Source organism: Mobula hypostoma, chromosome 6 (assembly GCF_963921235.1).
Source record: "Mobula hypostoma chromosome 6, sMobHyp1.1, whole genome shotgun sequence".
Taxonomy (NCBI): Eukaryota; Metazoa; Chordata; class Chondrichthyes; order Myliobatiformes; family Myliobatidae; genus Mobula; species Mobula hypostoma.
In genome coordinates this window covers 46,333,494-46,351,883 of record NC_086102.1, presented here as the reverse complement: position 1 = coordinate 46,351,883, position 18,390 = coordinate 46,333,494, and the positions used below count along the sequence as shown (strand labels likewise).

The 18,390-nt window shown below is 38.9% G+C and overlaps 1 long non-coding RNA gene across 1 annotated transcript; it reads right to left on the bottom strand.

Moving 5' to 3' along the window:
• Window positions 1-351: 351 nt before the first annotated feature.
• On the bottom strand, window positions 352-18,309 carry LOC134348011 (uncharacterized). The gene is made up of 3 exons (XR_010018322.1): window positions 18,253-18,309; window positions 12,937-13,034; window positions 352-2,140 (listed from the first exon to the last, which is right to left on the bottom strand). It is a non-coding gene; the product is annotated as an uncharacterized LOC134348011 (long non-coding RNA).
• Window positions 18,310-18,390: the final 81 nt, after the last annotated feature.

Genomic DNA, 18,390 nt, shown 5'->3' with positions numbered 1-18,390 from the left:
AGGAATGGTGGCACTTACAATGCAGTAATATCTTAGGTGAAGAAGACAAGCGTTGCTTTGCAACCTGGCAAATTACAGGGCAACCCATAAACTATAGAGAGTTATAGCTCCTGTAGGCTGGAGTTACCAGTTGTTTGTAGGGTGTTGCCTGAAAAAGAGTTACCTTTGTGTGGTAGACAGTAATAACAGCCCATTAATGCAGAAGGTTGTAAATTTCCCATTTTATCAAATGTTGCATCAGATTAATTATAGTCTAGATAAGAAGCAGAGGATGATGCATTCAACACCAATCCTGCAAAGTATAGTAAAACTAAATAATAAAAACTTTTAATGGTGTTGGATTGGCAGATTTTGTGGACTCAACCACTCAACCATCAGGTTTGATATCACTCCTATTAATACACTGATGCACTATTTACACTTCTTCAAAGTTCAAAATAAATTTATTATCAAAGTACATATATGTCACCATATACAGCACAACCTTGAGGTTTATTTTCTTGCAGGCATTCACTGTAAATACAAGATACACAATAGAATCAAGGAAAGATAGCACCCAACAGGAGGGATAGACAACCAATGTGCAAATACATAAGAGAGTAAAAAGAAATAATAATATAATAAATAAGCAATAACTATCAAGAACATGAGATGAAGAGTCCTTCCTTGAAAGTGAGTCCATAGTTTGTGGGAAGGGTTCAGTGATAGGGAGAGTTAAGTTATATCGTCTGGTTCAAGAACCTGATGGTTGAGTGGTAATAACTGTTCCTGAATGTTGTGGTGTGGGTCCCCAGGCTCCAGTACCTCTTTCCTGATGGCAGTAGTGAGAAGAAAGCATGGCCTGGATGATGAAGGTCCCTGATGATGGATGCCGCTTTCCTGCGACTATATTCCATGTAGATGTGTTGAATGGTGGGGAGGACTTTACCCGTGATGGACTGGACTGTATCCCCTGTTTTTAGGCTTTTTCATTCAAGGGCATTGGTGTTTCTATACCATGCCCTGATGCAACCTGTCAATATACTCTTCACTACACATCTGTAGAAGCTTGTCAAAGTTTAAGATTACATGCTGAATCTTTGCAAACTTCTAAGAAGGTAGAGTCACTTTTAGATTTTACACTGCAATGTATTATCCAGTGAACCTAGTAAGCTTAAAGGAACAACCGGGGGAAAACGGCCCTGATATGCTTAAAGGGAGCATGGGAAACAGGGTCCTATGAGCTTAAAGGAGCATGCGAAGCGGGGCATCAATGACAGATAAAGGAAGCTTGACAAAAGGGGCCCAACTAATTCAAAGGGAGTACTGGGACATTGGTGTTTAAAAGGCATGCAGAAAACAGGGCGGTAGTGCATTTGAAAAAGTGCAGGAAATATTACCCAGTGATCCAGATTCTGAATTCTTGAGATTTCCAAACAATGAATTAGTATAGTTTTGCAGTGGCAGAAATCCTGACTTAGGCTTGGAAATTTGGCCACATGGCCATTATGGTTCTTGAGTTACTCCTGAGTTTGAATCTTGAACCCCGTTTCTAATGAGCCACTGAGAAGCAGTGACCCAGATTCTGATTGTCCTTTCAGTGAGTGAAGTGACTTGGATGCTATGTTATTTTGTACACTGATCCTGGAAGACTCAGTAAGACCACAAATCAACAACTGAAAACAGTTTGGAGCTGGATCCAGCCATCTCCATCATGCATTTCATTGCAATTGTTTCAAGAAGTTTAAACGTTCTTAACGATCATATGTTTAGTGAAAGGATACGGATGGTTGAAATGAAAACGATGATGAGTCTCCTGAAATTTAAGTTTTAAGCAGGCAGTTGAAAACAACAGGCATTGTAGCAGAGCCCGATTGTGTCTTCATTTGATGATTAAGAACCACTAGACAGAAATTAGGGCTAGAAAGTTTTGTTGAATTTCCTTAGACTGAAATTAACGAGGACAATCATCAAGATCCATCTGCTGCCATAAATGAGATGTTATCATAGAGACTACATATTTCCAGGAGAGATAATGATCCATTAAGCCATCAGAATATCAAAATGTCCACAGGAATTTGACTGGTGTCCTGCCATAAGTGGTGTAATATTAATGGAGTAACAACAGTCTGCTGGAGAAACACAGCAGGTTGAACAGCATCTGTGGGAAGAAAGGAATTGTTAATGTATCAGGTCATAACCCTGTATCAAGGCTGAGAGTGGATAGGTGATATGGCTAGAGTAGAGAGGAGAAGGGGAGCAACAAGGAAGGATTCCAAAACAATTGGTGGGCTGCAGAAGGGTATAAGATAACAAGCAGGTAGTGCTAGGAGGTGCCAGGTAGGGGAGGAGGGAGGAGATGAAATTGGAAGACTGTGACAGGTGAATGATCTTACACCCATCCCTGATTAGCAATACGATGCCCCACCTCTTTTCCTCCCTCCCTGTCCTTTTGGAGCTTCTAAATCCCAGAATATCTAGCAGTCATCCCTGTTCTTGTGACAGACAGTCTCTGTAATGAACACAATATTGTAGTTGTGTGTACTGATCCAAGCTCTAGTTATCACCATTGTTCCAATACTTCTCGCATTAGACACAAGACTTCCAACTGATTTCACTTATGCCCTGCCCTCTGCCTGTCCTTCCTCACAGTCTCTTTACACATTGCAGCTACCTTTACACTAACTGCTCCATTCTCTGAACTATCACTGATCCCATTTCCCTGCCAATCTAATTTAACCACTCCCCCAAAAAAAACTCTAGCAAACCTGACCGCAAATATATTGGTTCCTCCTCATGCTCCCCCTTTGTGCAGGTCATAACTTCCTCAAGAGAGATCCCAATGATTCATAAATCTGAAACCCTGCCTCCTGCACCAGTTCTTCTGGCATGTCATCGTATTCTACCCTCACTGGCACTTGTCACAGGTAACAATCGAGAGATTACTACTCAATGTTCTGCTTTTTAGCTTCCTACTTAGCTCCATATTTGCTCTTCAGGACCTCATTCCTTCACCAATATGTACCATTACTCCCAGCTGCTTACCCTCCTCCTTCAGAATGCCATGAACCCGATCCGAGACGTCCCTGTCCCTGGTACCTGGGAGGCAACACACCATCCAGGATTCTCTTTCATGTCCATAGAATCTCCTGTCTGTTCCCCTAACTATCGAATCTCCTATCACCACTGCTCTCCTCTTCTTCCTCTTCCCTTCTGAGTCACAGAGCCAGACTCAGTGCCAGCGACCCCAATGCTGCGACTTTCCTCTGCATCCAAAGCATTATACCTGTTATTGAGGGGAATGGCCACAGGGATTCTTTGCATTGTCTGCCTATTCCCTCTCCTAACAGTCACCCAGCTGTCTGCCTCTTGCAGCTTGAGTGTGGCTGCCATTCTGTAGCTCCTATCCATAAATTCCTCTTTCTCCCAAATGAGCCATAGACTATCCAGCTCTAGCTTCAATTCCCTAACATAGTCACCGTAACGAGCTGCAGCCAGATGCACTTCTCGCAGATGTAGGCATCAGAGACCCTGTAAGTCTCCCAGACTTCCCACATCATGCAACAGGAGCACAGTACTGCCCTGGGATCCATTCTCGCTGCTGTACTTATGCAATAATAAATAAAGATATACTTTTCAGAAATTTCAACCTAACCTCTGCCTCTTCTCATCAAAGTCTCTTGAGCCTAAGCCACTCTAACCCTGTCCAGTCCCACAATGGCCATTCTGCCTAAACTTAAATTCTTTTTCATTTGCCCTTGCCAATTGCATAATTATCCAGATCTGTTTAAAACTGAACATAAAGTCCCAACAGGTTCTGCTTCTCACAAGTAATGCAGGGATGGAGTAGGGTATTTTTTCTCTAGAAATAATTATAGTGTGGGAAGGTCTGTTGGGACATGTGTAAACATCCACTTAGGGGATGGAAAAGTGTGAAGGTGTTGGGTGAAACATTAACAATGAAGAGCAGTTGGCATAATGCTTTACAGTGCAAGATCTAAGATCGGGATTTAACTCCTGCCACTGTCTGCAAGGAGCTTAACATTCTCCCCGTGACAATGTGGGTTTTTTCTGTGTACTCCAGTTTCCTCCCACATTCCAAAAGCTTTTGAGTTAGGGTTAGGAAGTTGTAGGCATGCTATTTTGGCACCAGAAGCATGGCGACACTTGCGGACTCCCCTGGCATATCTTGGACTGTGCTGGTCGTTAACACAAATGTTGCATTTCACTGTATGTTTCAATGTATATTTGACAAATAAAGCTAACCTTTACAGAAATAACCTAACTGGAGGAAGATGGTGATCTCAGGTACCCCTGCTGCAGCCCTGGTATGGTCAGGACTGGCTGAGTATGGCTTGGACCTCATGTGTGGGAGAATTTATGCAGATGATGTCAAAATGAGAATTTAATACCATGACTAAAATCAAAAGAGAAACATATCTGACATAAAAACAGAAAATGTAAGAAACACTCATCATGAGATGCCTGTGAAAAGTGAAACAGAGTTAATGCTTCAGGTCCAGGCTTTAATCTCAACTCAGAAAAAGAGAAAACAAATTTCTGTAGCAGAATGACTTACGTGCATGTGCCCATCAACTTCTGTGAATAGATGCCCCATAAGTAGGACTTCATTTTAAGGAACTGCCCTTTACTGCATAAAATATTATATTACTCAGTAGAGTTTCCAAGCCAAAAAAATGTGCAATGAATGTTTTGGATTGTAAAGGTCATGAAACACATAATTTAAAGATATTATCACAGAAGAAACAGCAGTTTTAGCTATTAACAGAAATATTGCTGAATTCAAATGAAGCAATGCCTGACTTAAATTAAATATTTAATATTGACCTTGATTTAGTCTGAAAAGAATGTTCTGGAAATAAACATGATACTGAAATTAATAGATCTTCACATTATGAAGCACAGTGGCTCTTGCCAGTACTAATAAATGATGTAGTCTCTCAGAAAATTAGCTACGCTCCTCCACACATGCATTATACTGCAGAGAGATGGCAATCTTCATCACATTAACTTCCCTCAGAAGGTCTACTTGTCTTTGAGATTGTCAGCTTTAGATGCAAGTAATACAACAGATTCATGCATCACACACATAAGTGTAATACTGATAAAAGATATGCCTGGAAAAACACTAAGAAATAGACTTTAACCGGTGAGATGCTTTGAAAATTGTTAGCTCCCCACTTTGAATATATAATCATATGTTACCACTGCACCAATACCTGTCTAGAATAAGAAATGAATGCTGATTTTTAGTAGACAGTTCTACTGTAAGGGAAGGCTCTTACTTCTCAGTCAAACTTTGATTATGGTTACTATTCTATATGAATTAATTCACCATTTGATGTAAATCACAAAGTTATTCATTTTTTCATTATTTCTAAATTGTCTAATTTCTAGAGGGTCACGTTGTGAAGAAATTGTTGTGGACCCATAGATCGGGTGTAACTACTTGCATGCAACTACCAATGCCTGAACTAATCAGATGTGTGCCATTTACATTATGATATATTGACATAATACTAATTCAGTCAACATCCAGCTCTCTATTTTAGCTGAGCACATCAAATACTGATTATCCATTAAAAGATGGGTATAAGAAAGATAATGCTATTTTGAAATGAGAGACTGTAAGTGCAGTACTGCAATCCTTTTTCAAAAATTATAATCCATTGTGTGACACCAATAGCTTGAGGATTTGGGGTGTTTGGAGATGTATAACCACCTCCAGTAAAACTGGAGTTCCTTTTAGGATAAAACTGCATTTGCCTTATTTGACGAATGATGATAAGGATGAACAGAATATCCTGAGAACCAAGGCTGCCTTATTAAAATTTCATACATGTGACAGTATGACAGCTCTGGCATCTGCTAAACTCTACGTTAGTTGTCACTCTCCTTATCTGGATATACATATCTCCACCATTGAATTTTCCGGAACTTCCTTTCCAGAGAAACCGATCACTTTTAGTTATCATCTCTGCTGGCTTCCATTATATGGTGCTTTCTAATCTCTGAGTAAACACATGACATTGCACTAATGATATTATTGAAGCAGGCATATATTTTGTCTCGTTGGGAAAGTTCCCCGCTACCCTCCCAACCCGAGTGACAATACACAGCTCAGCTCTGTAACCCTGAGATAACAGTCCTTAATGCTATCAGCAGCAGTGGCAAAAAGAGAAATTAAATCAAGTACACATATATAAGGGAACCAGGAGAAAGATTAAGAAGCAGGAATTCAAAAGTAGTAATTTATGGAATATGGGCTCTGGAGTCATGTGATAGCAAACACAGAAATAGGATAAAACAAACAAACAAAAGCACAAGCGAGTCTGCAGATGCTGGAAATCCAGAATAACACACACAAAATGCTGGAGGAACTCAGCAGGCCAGGCTGCATCTATGGAGAGGAATAAACAGTCGATATTTTGGGTCAAAGTCTTGATGAAGGGTCTTGGCTCAAAACGTCGACTGTTTATTCCTCTCCATACATGCAGCCTGGCCTGCTGAGTTCCTCCAGCATTTTGTGTATGTTGCTTTAAACAAATAAACAAAGAGGCATTATGGGAGGGAAGGCTTTAGACAAGGCATTAGGCATGATTTCTGAAAGATAGAACCTATTGAGGTTGAACAAGTTGTTTTACAACAGGGTTGGTATCGACGGCCTTAGAGACAGACTCAGTAATACTCAGTGGAGTATTTATCCTCATCTAAAAGGAGGATGAGTGCCAGGATGTAGCAGTGAAAAGGGCAAGACAACAGAAAATACTAGAAATACTCACCAGATCTGACAGCATCTGTGCGTGGAGAAACTGAGCTAATATTTCAGGTCAGCCTAAATTGTTAACTTCTTTTATCCAATGGATGCTGCTTGACTCATTTGGTTCAGATTTCTAGTATTTGTACTTAAAGGAGAAACAAGATGCATGGGGGACTGAGAAGGACTAAAATGAGCTACAGTGTGATTTTGTCAATGGAATTAGACTGAAAGGGAATACAAGAAAAGCAAAAGAAGATAGCCTTACAGTGAATGTAAGTTCCCAAGAAGCTTGGTTTCACAAATGCAACCACAAAAAGCCATTAGTGTGTTCAAGAAAGGTAGGAAAGATGTGAAAAATTTGGCAATTTCGATAAAGTACAATATTCTATTGCTGGAAAGAGTGGATATATTTGAGTGTAAGGGGCAGAAACTTTAAGATTAATGTTAAGAAACAATACAGGCTACATGATGGAAGATTTATAGACAAAAATGAGAAAATTACAGAGATTTCAAGAACTGTAAGTGGAGTTCAACTAGTCTAATAAATATTGCAGTCACAATATGGTGAGGGATAAGATAGAGAGGATTATGTAAAGTGAGTTCAGAAAGTTTTCTGTAAGCAAATAAAAACATAAGAATTACTTGGAGTTACAAAGGGCCTTTTAATCCTGCTCCACTTTTCATGGCCACTCTTCTGTCCAGTTCTCCAAAGTGCCAAACACGAATCTTGCTATTTAATATATTCAACTACTAACAAATATGGCCCTCTGAAGTGATGAATTCCAAAGAAATTTCTCAGTCTTTAATAATTGATATAATTTCTTGATGTAATATTTCCTCGTCCCAGATTCTGCAGATAAACCAAAAACCCTCTCAACATCTGCCAAATCAATCTCAAGTGTTTTGCTCTCAAAATCTTGTATGCCTTTAAATCCCTCGCAGAGTACTGTATGTTTGTTTAATAGTTTGCTTCTGATCCAATGAGAAAGGAGGTTTTGCTGGATCTACTTTCAAATAATGTGATGGATCAAGTGATGCAATTGTCAGTGAGGAAGAATTTAGGTTTAAATTCACTATAAAAAACCACAAGATGTAATTTAGAGTAAAAATACTTAATTGAAGAAAAGTCAATTTCAATAAAGATTAGGCCATCTGGAATCAAAGACTACAGGCAAAAATGTGAGTGAACAACAAATTGTTCTTAAAGCGAAGACTTGTATACTGTCTGGATATATTTCTATGACTACAAAAGACCAAAGTCAGGGCATTTGAAATAAATGAGGTAGGATGAAAAAGAAAAATCTGATCTTTGAAAGATGTTATTTTGTTAATACAGGTTGGGTACCCCTTATTCAAAAACCTAGGAAATCTGATCTTTTTTTGAGCACTGACATGATGTCACAAATGGAAAATTCCACAAGGTGCTGGGAAGGTTCCCAGGCAATGTGCAGGTCTCTGCGCACCACAGACAATTCTGAGAAGTGAGTTTACATGTGTATTGAACAGAAGGTAATGAAAAATAGAAAAACTCTGCATAAAGTGAAAAATGAAGGTCTCAATCGTATATTGGAAGAGTGGATTCGGCAGCGTTAGAGTGAACATATGCCGCTTAATGGTATGCTGATCAATAGACAAGCAAAGATCTCTCATGACAAACTGAAATATTGAAGGTAACTGTGAACATTCACCAGGCTGGTTGCAGAAATTTAAAAAAAGACACTTGATTAAACTTGGATTAAGATTTGTGGTGATAAGATTTGTGGTGATAAAGTGTCTACAGAGAAATTCATTGAGTTTGCCAAGATTGTTGCTGATGAACATGTAACACACTGAGTGGCTGTATCAGTACATATGTGTTATGAACAAATGTAAGATAAAGACTGCTTACTGGTATCACATAAATTCAGAGTTGGGAATGATAGCAATGCCACTGACTGTCTACCTAGGTGGCTGAGGTAGTGATAGTTTACCTTTTTGATGGTTCAGTGTACACATTATTGTTTCAGGCACAAAATTATCAGAAATACCTTGTATTGTATAAACTACCTTCAAGGTATATGAATAAGCTGTAAATGTAACGTAAATGGATTTTGTGTTCAGATTTGTGTCCCATTCCCAAGGTGTCTCTTTATATAGATGCAAATATTACAAAATCTGAAAAAATCTGAAATCCAAAACACTTCCGGCCCTGAACATTTCAGAAAAAGGGGAGCTCAACATGTACTAATAAGAATCAGGCTGTATTTGGAAAGATCGAATGGAAAGTGAAAAGAAAAAGAAAAATATGGAAAAGACAGTATATAAATATATACTAATTCACATAAGAAAAAACAAAACCTATAGACATATAAATTGTCAATAGGTAGTAAGGGCAGATATGGGAACAAAATAGAGTTTTATATTTAAACATGGAAGCCTGAGGTATGGCAAGGGATACTAAATAAGTACCTTGTATCAGTCCTTAATAAAAATGCTGCTGCTGCCAAATACATTATAAGTAGGAGAAAGCTTAAAGAATGCTGGCAGATGAAACCGGGCAGCTACAGGCTAGTTCGTTTAATTAATTTTGAGAGTGGGGAACTACTGGAAAATATATTCTGGAACCAAGTTAATAGCTACTTGGACAAGGGTAGATTAATAAAGGAAACAACAATGACTGTTTAAAGCTTAACTCATCTGAGTTTTTGATAAGATAACAAAGAGGACAATGGTTGATAAGTTAGACCATAAGACCATAAGACAAAGGAGCAGAAGTAGGCCATTCGGCCCATCGAGTCTGCTCCGCCATTTTATCATAAACTGATCCATTTTATCCTATTTAGTCCCACTGCCCCGCCTTCTCACCATAACCTTTGATGCCCTGGCTACTCAGATACCTATCAATCTCTGCCTTAAATACACCCAATGACTTGGCCTTCACTGCTGCCCGTGGCAACAAATTCCATAGATTCACCACCCTCTGACTAAAAAAATTTTTTCGCATTTCTGTTCTGAAAGGGCACCCTTCAATCCTGAAGTCATGCCCTCTCGTACTAGACTCCCCCATCATGGGAAACAACTTTGCCATATCCACTCTGTCCATGCCTTTTAACATTCGAAATGTTTCTATGAGGTCTCCCCTCATTCTTCTAAACTCCAAGGAATACAGTCCAAGAGCGGACAAACGTTCCTCATATGTTAACCCTCTCATTCCCGGAATCATTCTAGTGAATCTTCTCTGTACCCTCTCCAACGTCAGCACATCCTTTCTTAAATAAGGAGACCAAAACTGCCCACAGTACTCCAAGTGAGGTCTCACCAGCGCCTTATAGAGCCTCAACATCACATCCCTGCTCCTATACTCTATTCCTCTAGAAATGAATGCCAACATTGCATTCGCCTTCTTCACTACCGACTCAACCTAGAGGTTAACTTTAAGGGAATCCTGTACGAGGACTCCCAAGTCCCGTTGCATCTCAGAACTTTGAATTCTTTCCCCATTTGAATAATAGTCTGCCCATTTATTTTTTCTGCCAAAGTGCATAACCATACACTTTCCAACACTGTACTTCATTTGCCACTTCTCTGCCCATTCTTCCAATCTATCCAAGTCTCTCTGCAGACTCTCCGTTTCCTCAGCACTACCGGCCCCTCCATTCTTCATATCGTCAGCAAACTTAGCCACAAAGCTATCTATTCCATAATCCAAATCGTTGATGTACAATGTAAAAAGAAGCGGCCCCAACACTGATCCCTGTGGAACACCATAATAGGCTTGCATTCAAAATTGAAGACCATGAAGGGCAGTAGTAGCATATCAATTTCATTTGAAGATGGGTAGGTAATAGTGGTGAATGATTGTGCTCCAAATTGGATGGCAGTATGCAGTTAGTTTACTTAAGAAATAATTATTTGCATCTTGGGTATATACGGCACAATTTAAAAATTTGTACATGTGGTAAACCTGAGGATAATGAACAACATTTGATGAGATTTTATATATTCATTCACAGGATATGAATGTTACTAGCAATACTGGCATTTATTGTTCAATGCTATAGGTCCCTAATTAATTAGTGCTTTGTTACTGAATTTAATGACTATTTCAGAGTCAGTCAAAATGGTGAATCTGAAGGTACAGTATTTGTGGGTTAGACTAGGTAAAGAGGTCAGAACCCCTCAAAAGTTCAAAGATTCATTTTATTCTCAAAGTATGTATGTAGAATACAACTCTGAGATTTGTCTTCTCTAGCTGGCCATAAACTACTGAAAACCATAGGGGTAGTTGAAAGAAAGACCACTGCCATGATGATATTTACGTTCGTGCTCCTGAATACTGATCCAATAGGTTCATCTCTTTTCTGTTCTAACCCAGACCACATCTGCGGTGAAATGAGCAAACAAACTAGAGGAAATGTAATGCTGAGAAGAACAACTTAGTACATTTTCATGGGAAGGACAACAAGAAGTAATATAATCTAAAGGTTGCTATTCCAAGTAGGGATAGGAACAGAAACATTCAATGGCATAAATCTGCGTATTATTAAAGTGATCAGGACAAACTGAAGGCAGCTAAAATGTATACCTGATCTTTGTCTTTGAAAATAGACAGATGGAAAAGTAGTTATATTGAAACCCCGTAAAACACTGGTTCAACTACAATTCTAGGCAACATTTTTCAAATACCATAGAGAGGTGCAGAAGAGACTGTAGTTACATTAGTGAGCGTGGACAAACTGGGATTGTCCCAGTTACAATAGAGAAGGTTGTGAAGTGATTTGATAGACAAGTGGTCAGCCATGAAGGGTCTAAATAAACCAAATAAGTAAAATCTGTATTTTGATTCAGTGCTTTCCTGCTGTGTTTGTGTGGAGTTCCTTGGAACTTCAATAAGGTCTGATGAACTAAAAGCAGATTCATTTAAAAGCTAGGCTCTTGAGTTGGTCTTTGCAGCTGTAGATGAAGATGATTTCACCCCCACTATGATTTTTTTTTTAACTCTTTACTCAAGTGTTCTCTGAATTGTCTGGAGTACTGTTTCATTATTACCAGTCTTTGCAAACAATTTTGGAAGTTCAATTGACTGCTTTGCAATGTCAAACTGTTCACCTTGGACAGTCTGATGGAATAAAGGGATAGAGGTTTTCACGGAAAAATTCATCATCTCCAGACTATGCTTCTTCAAAGCAGTGAAAAAAATGAGTCCAGTCCACATATGCCCTGGAGGAATGATAGAAAAAATAAATGTCTCCTTTTTTGTTTGTCCTAGACTGTCCTGCTAGCATCAAAAACAGTGTTCTACGGTTGATTCCTAAAGGTTCAGGACCCAGAATTCCAGCCACAAGTATTTCACTCTCAAAGATCCCAAGCGAAGCCTTCTGTTATGCTGACATGTTGTAGGAGTAATATTAAGAAACATTTTTTAAAAGTTATGAGTTGTCCACTTGAGGGTGAGGTGAATGGAGCATATTTATGGTTTCTGGTTTCTGTGAATTAATCATCGTTCTGACATCTGACACTTTGAAAAGCAAATTCTGAATGTCTACAATAGTGTTGTTAACTTAAAAGTTGTCAAAATGTTTCATTGTTAATTTTGCAATATTAATATTAGTGATTATATTCAAAGACACAAATGCTTACATGTTATTTTACTATATAGCAGTCTCAGCATGGTGAAACGTGGAAGTGCTATTTCTGAGCCATATAATGTTGTTCAGTCCTGATCGTGGGTCCTGTCTGTGTGGAGTCTATACTAGAGGGCTATGGGTAACCCTAGTAATTTCTAAGGTAGGGACATGTTCGGTACAATTTTGTGGGCTGAAGGGCCTGTATTGTGCTGTAGGTTTTCTATGTTTCTATAACTAATCATTTTTCTTTTTGTTTTTTGTAGGCCCTTATGTGCCTACAAAAAGCAATATCGTCTTTCCCGATAGCAAAATAGAGTCTATAAATAAAAGCTCTGGCACATAAACGTCCCTTGAGAAGGAAATCTATTTTGTTCAACTGATCCGGCCTATGTATAACTCCAGACTCATTAACTTTCTACAGAAGTAGCCTAATGGACAATAAATTCTACTAATGTCTATGATCCATGGAAAATAAAAGTTAAAATGATTTATAATTTTATGAATTCATTTTCAAACATTATATTTTGAGGGAATATTCAAAATAGTTTTACCTCAGTTATCGCAAGTTACCTGTTATTCCTTTTGTGTAGCATCCTTCAATCACTGGTTTCATTTTTAAGTAAACAAAAACAGGGCAGAAGGTGATTGTCAATCACATACATAAATTTCTGTAGATATAAGTGAAAAAAAAGTTTAACTTATCCAGTCAACTTGAATCAATGTTTGTCACAAGCCTTTGTTCAAGTGTGTTAGGTTTTTTTAGATAGTCACCTTTGGGGATCAATGTGGTTATTTTTTGTTCTGAACTTGGCAGCCATTCTGAATTTTATATCTGGGTTAGGAAGATTCCAGAATCTTCATATATACATTTATAGAATACTCTAAAGTTCAGCTGCTCTCCTTATTTCTCAAGGAAGCTTGCAGAACACTAAAAGCATTATGGAGGAACTCAGAAACAAAATAAAGAAAAAAAAACTAACTTAGATGTGACAATGGAAATATAAGACCATAAGATATAGAAGCAGAAGCGGACTATTTGGCCCATCGAGTCTGCCCCGCCATTTCATCATGGCTGATCCATTGTTCCTCTCAGTCCCAATCTCCTGCCTTCTCTCCATATTCCCTTGATAGGTCAAAGAATGTAGGGATGCAGGGAGAAGGAAGGAGATAGGGGCTGAGAGGAATAATGGATCAGCCATGATGACATGGCAGAGCAGACTTGATGGGCCAAATTGCCTATTTCTGCTCCTATATCTTATGGTCTTTTATTTCCATTGCCACAACTAATTTTTTTTCCTTTATTTTTATTCTCAGTTCCCCCATAATGTTTTTAGTGTTCTACAAGCTTCTTTGAGAAATAAGAAGAGCAGCTGAACTTTAGAGTATTCTGTAAATTATTGTCCTATAATCTTCTGCCTGATCAGCTGATAGAAATGCTTTTTTTCAAAAAAAAAGGACAAATAACTTATGCCTGCTTTTGTTAAGTTACATGTTCAACATTCCACTCTGGAAAGATCCTCCATCTAGTGGCTGAGATAAAAAACTGATCAATTTTCCAGCTTGAGTTATCAGGCCATCTTGATTGGCAAGCAAACTTGAACTTGCAACCATAAATGCCTGGGTTAAGAAATCCCAGAAAAAGAGTTTATTGTAATCCCAACATTTTTATAAAATTGCTAGGGCTGGGATAGTTGTGAAAAATGGAAATGAAATGATTTGAAAAAGGCAGGAAATGTTAAACAGTAATGTGAATAGACTCAGGTAATACACATCAAAGTTGCTGGTGAACGCAGCAGGCCAGGCAGCATCTCTAGGAAGAGGTACAGTCGACGTTTCAGGCCGAGACCCTTAATCAGAACTCAGGGTCTGATGAAGAGTCTGGGCCTGAAACGTCGACTGTCCCTCTTCCTAGAGATGCGGCCTGGCCTGCTGCGTTCACCAGCAACTTTGATGTGTATTACTTGAATTTCCAGCATCTGCAGAATTCCTGTTGTTTAATGTGAATAGACTGTTGCTTTTCCTGTTAAACTTCTGTATGAATTATGTTTAGTTTACATTTTTCTAGCTGAATGCTGATTATATGATGCGATGTGCCTGTGACGCTACTGCAATTTTTTTTCATTCCATCAGGGCATATCTGCATTTATGCATGTGACAATAAAATTGGCTTTCACTTTGATTATTCAACTAAAATTCCATTATTTTCAAATGTTCCAAATGTAAAAGAAACCTTTTGACATGTTTCAATGCCACAAGCCCTGTAACTATTTGACACACAGCTGTGCTCTTAAATGCATGTTCACATCATCACTAGGACAGTTTATTTCTACATCCCTAACATAGGCCATGTATGTCCTGGTCTCAGATTATATACTGTTGAAATATTTGTCCATGCCTTTGTTACCACTAGAAGGCTATTCCAATCCATCCCTAGCCTATTTTGACCTTACAATCTATTGTTATAAAAGCAGATGCTATTGAAAGTGCTGTTATGTCCATGCTCACATTAAATACTGTCCCTCCAATATGTTTATGATCCATGATCTGCAATGATTTCAGATTAAGCAGCCCTTAATTTTAAAATGTTTTCCAATGCTCCCTTGACTTCACCCCTCCTTAGTTGTATAATCCTACAAGATATCCATGCTCCTTCATTTCTGGACTCTTATGCATTCCAAATTTAATGGCTCCACCACTGGTAATCATCCTTTAATCTGCAAAGGCCCTAATTTCTAGGATTCCTTGCTTCAAACAGCTTCCCTCTCTTCCTTTTGTTCTTCATCAAGGTGCTCCTTAACACGTCTTTCAATTAAACTTAAGCCAACTCCTCTAAAACTGCTTCAATGGCTGATGTCAATGATGGCACTCCTATGATGTGCCTTGAAATGCAGACAATGATAAGCGTGTTTTTAATCCTGAAAGCAATCATAATCCAAATAAGATATGAAGTACGCATGAGTAATTCCTGAGCATTAACCTCTGAGGTCTGAAAGAAAACTGTAAAATGTGAAAACGGAAAATCTTATTTTGTCAGACATATGGCTACACATTCTCTTTAAACAGGGTTACGAGCAGGCCCATTCGTAAGTTTTTTTATGTTTTATTTTACAAATTTGTGTTCCTGACACCAAGTTTAACAAGAATTAGTTTAATGGTTAGAGTCCCTGATTCATTTCTTATATGTTGTTGTCCATTGAAATAAGGAAGTGCTAAACTGACTTGATCTTAATGTTGAAATCATCAGAGCTACCCTATTGTATTACAGAAATACTTTTAACCTGTTGCAAAATACAGAATACACTGAAGTGTGTGTAACTTTTACAATTAAACTAAAAGGACTCTGGAAGGTAAATTTCAGGGAATTTCTTCCAGTGTCCTTATGATCTATGGGTGCTCATGTTGTTTGTGATACAGATGAAAAATTGCACAATTAAATCTTTTTCTAATCAAATAATATATTCACAATATTGAAATACTGTATGAAAATTATGTAATGTTGAGACTTTATAAAGCATTAGTGAGGCCTCACTTGGAGTATTGTGTGCAGTTTTGGGCCCCTTATCTTAGAAAGGATGTGCTGAAACTGGAGAGGCCATAAGACCACAAGGGTTCTAAAGAGGTGCCTATATTCACTGGAATTCAGAGGAATGAGGAGTGACATAATTGGAAACTATTATATTGAATGGTGAAACGCCTTGACAGAGTGGAGAGGATGCTTCCTGTGGGAGGAGTGTCTAAGACCAGAGGACACAGCCTCAGAATAGAGGGGTGTCCTTTCAGAACGGAGGTGAGGAGGAATTTCTTTAGCCTGAGAGCCGTGAATCTGTTGCTGCAGGTGGCAATGGAGGCCAAGTCGTTATGCATATTTAAGGCAGAGGTTGATAGATTCTGAATTGGTCAGGGCATGAAGGGATATGAGGGGGGGAAAGGTAGGAAATTGGGGCTGAGAGGAAAAATGGAGGAGCCATGATGAAAAGGCAGAGCAGACTCGATGGGCCAAACGGCCTAATTCTGCTCCTAAATCTTATGGTCTTATATAACTTGCCACAGATGCTTAAGGATACCGCAGTCACATTGCCTACATTATGTGGAATGTTCACTCATGTTCATCAGATCTAACAAAATGATTTCAGATAAACTTGATTTGCTCAGTCATTTATTGTCACGTCTAGCTTCACATATTTTGATCTTTTTCAAAACGATTATTGGTGACAATCCATTGACCTGCATTCTGACACATTGCCGCAGGCATCAAAATCTAGCTGGAGAGGCAAGGAGCAAGACTGAAACTGCAGTGGCAGCAGGCACTGGCATCCCCAGTTGCCTACAGACATCTAACTTCCATGGTCTGAATTGATCATTTTACCACTACATACTCCAACCCCCAACTCCCAGCTCTGATAACCACCATTTAATGAGGAAATGGACAGACAAGAAAGTGAACTGCTTCACTGTGAATAGTGTGATTAAAAAAAGTCCACGCTACAATGTAAAACTTACAGTATGGTCGGAAGACCTATACTCCAAATGTTGTAATATCATTAAAATCAAACTTTTACATTTGACTGCTGTTTAAATTGTTACCCTTTGTCTATAGTTGTGCTTGTGCTTCGAAATACTGTTGCAGCATAAATGCGTCATCATAGGAGGTTGCTCATATGCTGGTATATTTTATAAATAAACAGAAAATCTAGAGGTGCTTGGTGCTGTTGTTTATATAATTTAATGACTAAACCCGAAGGCTGCATTTATACCGTCCATTCATACTGCCCCTGTAATTAGCTCCAACATGACAAAATATTTTGGTTTAATAACTCTCAATGAAGGTTATTAGAATCACGTTGTCTATATGATGGCAGCCTTTACTTTGAACTCTATTACAGTTAAACATACTTTTCCTTTTCTACCTGCTAAGGGTAACGGAAAAGTGTTTCGTCCAAGTTAAATCAATCTGAAGGGCACATTAGTTTCTCCCCAGTAGTGTTACTTTAAGGATCTATAAACCGTTTGATAGGCCCATAAGCCGAGCATGAATATGAAAGTGATTTTTACGTGTATTTTTCCCCCGGAAGCTGCATCAATCACGTGCTCCCGGTCTGTAAGTTTTTTGAAGGGCAAACACGAAAGGGCAGGACCAAAGCTGATCAGGAAGCGTGACTCTTTTTTCCCTATCGTGTGATTTTAGAGCGTTTTCTCTCCGTCTGAAAAGTCGTGATTTGTGCTGGCTGGTCTGTTTACCTCGCTGGCAATTTAATCTAATCTCTAGGAAGATCGATATTTTTAGTTCGTATTCGAGAGGATCAAACAACACTGAATGGAGAAAAATAGGTTTCCTATAAATTATCCACTGCTGATTAAATTATATAAGAAATTAATATCAGCATTTCAAGTTAAGCTTTTTTTTAGGGAAAAATGTACCTTGAATATTTGCGTTATAATTACGCTGAAACTAAACTTAAAGGGCTTCATGGCCGAGACGAGTACATTAACCTTTCCGTAACAAAAGGGAGAGTGGAGTCTTATACTCATTTAAGCGCATAGTTAACAACGGGAGTACGATTCTGGAAGATGTGATAAGGAGATACATAAATCACCTTCTCAGTTTGCATTATTAAAGGACGCTGACTGAATGATAAGATTCCACTATATTACAGTCGTTCAACAAAAGGGAATTTTAATGTTAAGTCTTTATGGCCATTTTTGCAAGTTTAGACTCAAGACTTGTTTTTCTCCCCCCTTTTGCCAGTCTGTGCATTTAAAAAAACCTGCAATAAATCAGCACTTTGGCGAGGTGTCCTTGCGGCACCAGCGCTCAATTCCCCATTCAGCCCCTCTCCGGAGGGCGGACCCAGCCCGCTCCGGCCCGGCCCGGCGCGGCGCTCTCACCTCGGGGAGCTCGGCGACGTCACCGGAGCGGCTCGCTGCTGATTGGCTGGCGCCCGGCCTCCTTCGCCGAGTAACTCATTAACGCGGCGAGGCGGAGCTGCAGCCGATAAAATCCAGGGCCGTTGAGTCCTTTACCTT